Source organism: Mytilus galloprovincialis, chromosome 13 (genome assembly GCF_965363235.1).
Source record: "Mytilus galloprovincialis chromosome 13, xbMytGall1.hap1.1, whole genome shotgun sequence".
In the NCBI taxonomy this organism is placed as follows: domain Eukaryota; kingdom Metazoa; phylum Mollusca; class Bivalvia; order Mytilida; family Mytilidae; genus Mytilus; species Mytilus galloprovincialis.
The window spans coordinates 64,298,662-64,308,802 of NC_134850.1; the positions used below are offsets into that span (position 1 = coordinate 64,298,662).

Sequence of the window (10,141 nt, forward strand, 5' to 3'; positions counted from 1 at the left end):
TGAATAAAACGTTTAAGAACTGGTTACTCATAAACATTGGAATACCTATTTGTGTTTTGGAATTTACATTAAAACGTATAAAATCAAAGTTTTTATCTTTTTAGGGTGTTATTTCAATCAAACAGACGACAACATTTTGAAAGCTGATTGAACCGTAACACAAATTATAATATACCACCAAACGTGTATTTGCATATACTGTTAATATTTAACCAATCAGTCAAGTAACTAGTCCATACGGACGATATCGAAGACTTGTTTTGAAAGTGGGACATTACATTTTTGACAATACAAGAATATTGAAGTTGGACGACGACAGTCGTTCACTTAAGGCTGTTATTTCATACCCGTCACTTTATAAACTTAATAGTTTAACATTTTAGATGCAGCATTTAGAATAGAGGATAATAAGTCACCAACATATGAGTTCGTGACGTTCTTTCAACCATTTTGAAAACAATTACATCTCAAATGCAGCATTTTGAATAAAGGATAATGAGGTTGTCAAAAAACATAATCGTGAAATGTTAAAAAAAACAAACATTGTAAAACTGAAGGCAAGGGGACATTTGCTTGGTCATGAAAACCTAGTTGTAGCAATTTCAGAAAGATATATGCTAAGGATTAAGGATATTGTGGAAGACTCTTAACATTGGTATAGCGAATGAGCTTCATTTTTTCTATGCTTCGAATTTGTTCGTTTTGTTTCTCCTCAAAATACAGCTAACTATGAATTATAATTGATAAACGGATCATGAAACATACTGTCGGAACCACATAGGCCTTTCTAGATTTCTTTTCAAGTTCAAATTAGTTGTTGGTCTTTACCAATCCGTAAATACAAAAAATTCAAACCACTTTTTTTATTCAAAATGTGTTATTTTAGTAAGAAATTCATTTGCTGCATTTGATGTTAGTATTTTGAATAGAAAATATGCAGAGAGGCCTTTTAATTCTGCTTAAATGCGTCAACTATTCTGATATCACTGAAATAGCAAAAAATTTTACACCGTTTTTCAATCGCCACATTTTCGATTTCTCATTTCTCAACTAGTTTCAACATAAAGTATTGATAATGTTTTTTGATATACTCACCATTCAGAACCACTTCTTTTAGATCCTCCCTTGCTGGTCGTTTAAGATGTTTTTTAAATCGATCTTTCTCTATATAATATATTTTGTGACACCTATGTCAATAAAAGGTAACATAACCTGCTAGTAATTTTAATTGCAAAACAGAAATTGTGTATTGATATTGCCTCTCTTTCATGCAAAATACTCTGAAGGGAGACATATTACGTATCAATATTTCAAAAGTAACTTTCTATCCTGCTTTGATATTGCGTTTTCTAAATAATTTTTCTGAAAAATAGATATCGCAAGAAAGACATTGTTTAACTTAAGTTCAGTTTATCTGTGTGCAGTCAAATCAAACTTTTTTTTTTTATAGAAATCGAATTCTATCAGATGCAAATATTAATTTAAAAAATCAGTTGTCTCTTATAAAAGTTACATATACAGTACATACAGTACCTTTTTTTTAAATGATGCAAATTTCGATAATAAATGTCTTTCTTATACATGTTATAATGCTTGAGAGATTTATAAAAAATAGGGACAAACAGTATAAGCTAAGCTAGGCAACATATTAACAAAGTTGTAATGTTTCATTTAATTGTTACATTTTTAGTTCAACTAGCTAAGAAGAATGATACCCTAAACATTTTATGTTATTGAATTCTAAATTGCCCGTTTAAACGTGACAGTATTTAGAATTTCTAAAAATTGTTAAAAAAAGAGGGGCGAAAGATACCAGAGGGAGAGTCAACTTCAGAAATTGGAAATAAAAAGACAAAAAGACAAAGAATAGTACGCAAGAAAGACCATAGAAAACTAGAGGCTAAGCAACACGAACATAAGGGAGGATAATTAAGCAAAGTATGCGCTTTGGTTTGATTTGACTGCACACGGTGCAATAACATGAATTCAGAATTAAATTACATGAATGAATTTGGATGGAGAGTTGTCTCATTGGCACTCACACTACATCTTCCTATATCTATTTGCTACTAAGACAAGGCTATGAAATTGAAGGTATCAAAATATCTAGTTGAGCTTATCTATCGATCTTGTCCTGAACACGAAACAATCAATCAATCCATTGATTTGGTCATTCTAGAGGGAGCAAATTCGTATGTACATAAAATACAAATGCATCCGTAATGGATTTTGTTGGTCAACCCTGCATTTTAGTCAAAAAATAAAATTTCATTTTTGATGTTTTTTTTAAGCGATATTCATATTTGAGTTTGACGTTTTTTTTTCGTCCATCTAATTATTTGATGTTACCCAACTATGTATTGGCTTCCGAAGCTACACAAAACACCTTACAAATATAGATTTATTTCGTCTTCAAGCCATTGTTCCACTACTAAATTGTCTATTCTTCTTACCAGCACACTTGGTACAATTAAAAACCTGATAATAAATTGTTCAAATAAGGCCTTCGAAAATAGTGGAATTAATTACTTTTGAAGTGTCAAGAACTCATTGGAAGTACTTGATAAATTGCATGCTTATATTGGTGATTTTGAATCTGTTCAAAGTTTTGATTTTTCTACCCCGTATACCACATTGCCTCACATTCTCATTAAGAAAAAATTCACACACCTAATTAAATGGGCATTTAAAAAGTCAGAATGTGAATATATATGTTCAAACTCTTTTAGGTAATTTTTTAGTAGCAATAAACAAAAAAAAAACTATGTCAATTGGACATGCTTTGATACTATATATGCCCTTGAATTTTTACTAGATAACATTATTGTTCGCTTTGGGGATTCCGTATATCGTCAGATTATCGGAATTTCAATGGGGACTAACTGTGCACCACTTATTGCGGACCTGTTTTTGTATTGCTATGAGTTACAATTTATGAGAAAAATAAGCAAAGACCCATCGAAACAACATCTGATAAACAAATTTAATAATACTTTTAGAAATTTAGATGATATTTTGGCTCTCAATAATGACGACTTCAGTATGTATATTAAAGAAATTTGTCCTGTTGAACTTACTTTAAATAAAGCTAATACTAACAATAACCGCTGCCCTTACCTCGATTTTGATATCTATATCACTAACGGAAAGCTGAATACTAAAATTTATGATAAAAGAGATGATTTTTCATTTCCTATCGTTAATTATCCATTTTTAGATGGTGACGTTCCCTTGTCACCATTTTACGGTGTTTATATATCTCAACTTGTACGATTCGCTCGTGTATGTAACAATATTTTAGATTTTAACGAGAGAAATGTATGTATTACTCAAAAATCATTACACCAGGGTTTTCGATATCACAAACTAGTCGGTAAAAGGACATCATTCGTAAATATAGCTTAACATGCAGACTTCTTATACGTTCAGGTATTTCACATCCAATTTCTTATGGAAATATTCTTTATAAAGCACAAAGGTGTCAGTATTCACCTCAAAAACTAACAAAACCTTTGAATAGACTTATTAAGAAGGGATATAGTTACGATACTGTTGTCAGGTCATTAAAGATTGCATATTTTGGAGTTAATATTGAATCACTTATAGGGTCTTTCATCGGAACTAAACACATTTATTCAAAAACCAGTTGTTGGCATGACACGGGTTATGTTCTTCTCATATATGTTATGATGGTATGATACTAAACCCCTAACGGGAAGGATTGTTCCTGATGTTCATATAATGAAATCATAATCTTTCAGTCAGTTTAATTGAAGTCTGGAGCTGGCATGTCAGTTAACTGCTAGTAGTCTGTTGTTATTTATGTATTATTGTCATTTTGTTTATTTTCTTTGGTTACATCTTCTGACATCAGACTCGGACTTCTCTTGAACTGAATTTTAATGTGCGTATTGTTATGCGTTTACTTTTCTACATTGGCTAGAGGTATAGGGGGAGGGTTGAGATCTCACAAACATGTTAAACCCCGCCGCATTTTTGCGCCTGTCCCAAGTCAGGAGCCTCTAGCCTTTGTTAGTCTTGTATTATTTTAATTTTAGTTTCTTGTGTACAGTTTGGAAATTAGTATGGCGATCATTATCACTGAACTAGTATATATTTGTTTAGCGGCCAGCTGAAGGACACCTCCGGGTGCGGGAATTTCTCGCTACATTGAAGACCTGTTGGTGACCTTCTGCTTTTGTTTTTTTTCTATGGTCGGGTTGTTGTCTCTTTGGCACATTCCCCATTTCCATTCTCAATTTTAGTTCTCATCTTTACACATACCTCATAAGTGATCATCCTATATAAAACTTGAAAAAAATATTTAAAATTGAAATTGAAAAATCTATAATTTGAAATGGATACGTCCGTGTAACAGTATATACAATTATCATACAATTTTCCCATATAAACTTGGAGATAACGATCTGTAATAAAATATGTTGATGATTTTGTCAATATAATCTTCCAATAGATTACGACAATGTTTTAAGCATTTTTGATTTGGCAGAAATTTTAGAAATTAAAAACACTAACACTTGAATCCCCATGGATATGAACTCAGTCGCCAAATCATTTACTATATTTGAAAGTAAATGTTTTGACCAGAAAGTGTTTTCAAAATATAAAATATGACCTAAAATTCCTTCCATTGCCTGTCGGTCGTTTTAATAATCGAAGTTTATGATTTATAATATCATGTAGCTAAAACTTGTGACATGTTCGGTCGATTTTGGAGGTAGCATTACGTGTCAACGAATGTTGCATGCCATGTTGTGTTTTAATAAGCAACACTGAAACAAATTATTTTATGATTTAACAATAATATCAATACGAGCCAGGCTATCAGTTTATACAAATTAAAGAATAATATATATGTTCAATTATCTCATTCTTCTTTGTGTAAATCGCAACAACGTTGGAGTAAAATAAGACAATTAAAATTGAGGAAGACAAATAATAGGTTTCCCACATTTCGCAAACACAAATGAATTTGTAATTGAAGTATGTAATTATTTAAATGTGTAGAGTTATGCTTAACCGTTACGATTCTTTAGTAAAAAAAAAGAAAAGAAAAAAAATCAAACAAACTGATGTCTGTTCTTTTGAAATATGATTTAGGATATCAATTTTATTTATCAATTTTCTATAAATTACTGCAGTCAAATATATCCAACACTTCAAACTTGGCTATTTCGTTGAAATGTGATAGCGATAATAAGAGTAAATTGTGCATCTTTTTTCGGAACTATTTGAAATGATCAGTTTTCTTAAATCTTACCTCTTTTGACTTTCACGGACAAATTGTTCGGTCATAAAATGTCATAAAATTGATATACTAATCATTATTTTATAGAAATTATTTTATTTACAATATTTGCCAATCAAAGTAATTTCATCGACATGTAACGAGTTTTCTTTATAAAACTTTTTGTGTTATAAGCAACAATTGAGTGTCAGTAGGTTTTTATAAAAACTAAAATAATACCTTTGATAAATAACAGATATTGTCACAACTTTACATAGATCTTCTTAATTTCACTTAGCGCTATTTAGCCTAAAACTCAAACGACAGATTGTTGTTATATTCTATAAGTAATCCTTTAAATTGTAATTATATTATTTCATTGTCATTCGATATACTGTAACCATGTCAATTTTTGATTTAACTATGTTTTCTGAAGTTCTAACTTCAGTGAGAGTCAGGCATTCGTACTGACAACATCCGCTCAGTTTTTTAAAATTACATGTATTCCATCCTGAATCATTAAAAGAGTGACGAAAGATACCAAAGGGACAGTCAAACTCAGAAATCTAAAATAAACTGACAACGCCATGGCTTAAAATGAAAAAGACAAACAGACAAACAATAGTACACATGACACAACATAGAAAACTAAAGAATAAACAACACGAACCCAACCAAAAACTAGGGGTGATCTCAGGTGCTCCGGAAGGGTAAGCAGATCATGCTCCACATGTGGCACCCGTCGTGTTGCTTATGTGGTAACAAATCCTGTAAATAGTCTAATTCGATAGGTCACATTCATGAAAGGGAAAGGGATTGTAGTTACGACGTAAGGAATATATCCGATATAATTTGTAAAACGGTTATTCATTAAATTGACTTATGTCAAATTCTACAAGTGGAGTTAAACCGAGTATTCTTAGACATGACTAAGTCGTAGTCATTGTCGAACGTTGGCATCGCCAACATCAGCAACTGGTCGTGAGCTCGTTAACAACTTCAATTCAGTAGCCAGTCGCCCGGTCACATAAACGTGTCCTTCACATTACGTATCGCCAAAACATATCCATATTCCCAAGCATAGTCAAATATTTTCATTATTCCAAATTGTCCGAATAATGACTTTAAAAAATCGCTTATTAATTTTAAGCACTCAATTGGCATCTAAGTTGCCAGTAACGTTCATCTGTCAATTAATACTGCAACATACAGATAGTACAGTATTGTCTCAGTTTCTTAAAAAAATCATCGGAAGTCACCAAGACCTTGTTGATAAATATTCTGTATCAACTTAAAAAAATAATACACGATGGTCTTGAAGCAAAGATTCTGCGTACTGACGTTGTTTATCATCTTATTAACGTATTAACGTATGCTTCATTACTTTTACTTTTACTGTCAAGTCTGTTTTTTGTGATACCCATTTGACGTGGCTCTGTATTTATGCGTCCCGTCATACTTTGAACGACTAATTATTGTCTATCTACCTGTGTGACTACAAACGCACAGTTCTATGTCAGAGTTATGTTAATCTAACCACGTGTTTGTCAATGTTAGGATTCGGCCCCATTACTTAAAATCTTCCAATCCTTTATGGATGGATTTTATATAGATAAATAAAAACGAATAATAAAAAGCAAAACTGCATGTAGGTTGTTAAAGGAGTAGGTCCGGTAAGGGCTGATTTTGGTCTCAAATTTCAGGTTCATCTAAAGAAAGTTTTTGGACACTTTTTAAACACTTAAGTGTCTATTTCAATTGATTCGATTAGTTTATGTGAAAGATTTTAACTGATTTAATCATTAAACACGATCTGATTCAAGCTTAAATATGAAAAATCTATCAAATATGCCAAAAGACGTCATTTTTCAGATGGTTTTTGTCAAAAATGAAAGTGGCCGCATCCGTGTTCATCCTCAACCTTTATATATGTTTTGTATTATCAACAAATACAACTTACATTTCAATATTATGAATGAACACGAATGTGGCCACTTTCATTATAGACGGAAACCGTCTAAAAATTAATCAAAATGCTAAAATTTTGAAGATTTCAGTAATTTAGCATGACTTAATGATGCTTAAACGCGATATTTATGCATTTTATTGTAAAAAAACAGCTCATATTTATGTAGCAGAAGCATTTTACTTTCCAAAATATAGCTTAAAGATCACATTTTCTACAATTTTTCTAAAACTGCTATATTTTGGGGCCAAAAAGGGGTCTAACTGAACCTACTCCTTTGATGTTTGCCTTTTTATGCTTCTTTGTTACATTAGTTTGACTTTATAAAGATTCCAATGATAACACAGTGTTGACCGCTGAAACCATATTTTGAATGCTTTTCCTATTGTGTCTGTTTCCTTTGTACACGCATCGTATTCGATATAATTGAATTTGATTCGACTGTCATACTAGTGAGAGGTTTAGCTAGATATAAAACCATTTTCAATCCACCATTTTCTACATAAGAAAAATGCCTGTATCATGTCAAGAATATGACAGTTGTTATCCATTCATTTGATGTGTTTGAGCTCTTGATTTTAGCATTTAATTAGGGACTTTCCTTTTTGAATTTTTTCGCGGAGATTAGTATTTTTGTGATTTTATTTTTCTTTAATCACATGTCAAAATCAAAAGCTCAAACACATCAAACGAATGGATAAAAACTGCCATATTCCTGACTTGGTACAGGAGGTGGAGTCTGCTAATTGTTTTATTTTTATTTTCAGCCAGTATTTCATGCAGGAACGTCATAAAAGCACTATAAAGATATTAACTGTACCTCATTTGTTATATAAATAACTATTCAAAATGTCAATGTATGAAAGAAACCACAAATGTACTGAAGTTTGCTATTCCATGTCTGTTTGGTATTATTTCACTTACCTAATATGCCTTTAGCAGTTTTCGGGATTGTCCACACAATTATTGATTGTGCTTCGAATTAAAATATATGTCAAACCTCACTGAGAAAAATGGTGATTATATCATATGATAGTTTCATAACAAACAGAATTAAATAACCTTGCCCTGGTGTTTACTCTATAGACATTTGTTTACTGAATATTTAAAATAACGTCGTACTGTATTGGCCTTTTAACTTTTTTATTAGAGCGTCAATCATTAGTCTTTGTAGAAAAGTTTGATAAAATCAAACAAGTTTGAAAGACTTTACAAAAGTTGAAAAAAAGCAATTGTTCAGAAAACAGATGAAGGTCTTTTCTACTAACATGCTAATAATTATGGTTTTAAATGATCTAACATAACCTTGTTGTCACATGGGAGTTTTTTTGTAGACGACGTCTACCCTTTACACTTCAGGTACTAATGATGTGTACATGTCAACCCTGGTAGACCAGTTTTATGCGCAAACGGCCACGCGACTTAGAAAATCTTAGAATTCGTAAACTTTCATTTAAGACCTCATGTAGAAAATCTTCTTTCTCGAATTCAAGACACCACAGATTACCTTCGAAAAAAGAAATCCGCGAACCGGCTTCTTCCGGAAACTCCCATTGTCACAGTAGATTTCAGCTCATTGTATAGCAACTTTTCATCATGATGACGGAATACAATCGTGTAAAGAAATATGGGATTCACGCAACACTTTTGAACCACCTGCCGAATGTTTAGTCAAGCTGCTAACTCTGGTTAAGAAATGCAACAATTTCACCATTAACCTTTTCTCTGCCATAGGGCCTATCCGGCCTATTCAAAAACACTACCGTTGAGTGCCACGCTGAGGCCCAAAGGTCAACGGAATGTTTATACTACGTAATAATAAGCATTACGTCATAGTGCCAGAGTGCTTGATTTGGAAAATGGCAGGCGTCAACGCCGTGGATTCGGGTTTGGCCGGTCAGAAGAAGATGAACCAGAGTTTAACGTCACCCAACGGGGACCAATTAGAAAGCCGGATAAAACTGGATTATGTTCATCATCAAAACTACTTTATCCGTACTATAAAAAAAAATCTAGAATTTTCTTCTTTGAAGTCATAAAAATTTTTCTAAAAAGAATTTCTCAGTTTATTTAACGTGCGCTTTAAGCAAGCGAGAGCACCTGATAGCTTGGTACATGTTTGAAATTCTTTATATTCGGAAAATAAAAGAAAATGATGTCGCATTTTTTTTTTATATACTAACCATAAAAAAAATATCAGTCAGAAACTTTAAATTGCCTTGTATCAACTATTCAAAATATTTTCTCTTTAGTTTGTCGGTGATTTTGTTTCCATGCACTATACGTTTACTGAATGAATTCTAATTTATAAAAAAGTGTCATTAGCTCAACAAAACAAACGTATAAAATGTCAAACTAGCACACAAAATTTCGAAGCAGTGCCATGCGCGTATAGCTACGTTTACGTCCAAACGCCCGGGCGTACACTTGAATTGGATACAAAAAATATTTTCATCTAAATAAAAATGAAAGAATTGGTTAACAGTACATCAATCTTCTAAGTCTTTCTTCAATGGCTTGCAACTGCAAATAAAAGTGACGAAAATTAGTATCATATTATATATTTGTTCATTTTCTGTCAAAGTCTAAATCTACAGTGAATTCTATAAACTCACTTTCCTTATTTTTTTTAAGCAATTCATTATGTGCTAAGATTCGATATGTGGTTTGCATTTTTTGTCGAGCTATTGACATTTATGTCGCGAAAGCGAGACATTTCGGTCCTAAATTTCGTCGTCGGTGTCAACAATATAACTATATGTACATGTAGGTTCATTACGTGGTACGTGGTTAAAGTTTGAAGATACCAATAACTTTGTCAAACCTTCGTAAAATTTTACGGTAGCTGGACAAAAACTGTTTATGGTCAAACGCGTATTGAGAGCAAAATGACGAAATTATATATGATGAGTTCTGTATTTATGAAT

General features: G+C 32.0%; 1 protein-coding gene across 4 annotated transcripts in view; it reads right to left on the reverse strand.

The window, feature by feature from the left end:
• Nucleotides 1-8,220, reverse strand: part of LOC143057223 (beta-1,3-galactosyltransferase 1-like) — a 63,589-nt gene extending 55,369 nt beyond the window's left edge. For 2 of the 4 annotated variants that reach the window (XM_076230489.1, XM_076230484.1), the window contains exon 1: nt 8,139-8,220. The gene's annotated coding sequence lies outside the window, so the exon portion shown is untranslated. The remainder of the gene's footprint in view (nt 1-8,138) is intronic. The other 2 variants (XM_076230485.1, XM_076230491.1) reach the window with 2 other exon arrangements.
• Between the last annotated feature and the right edge of the window lie 1,921 nt (nt 8,221-10,141).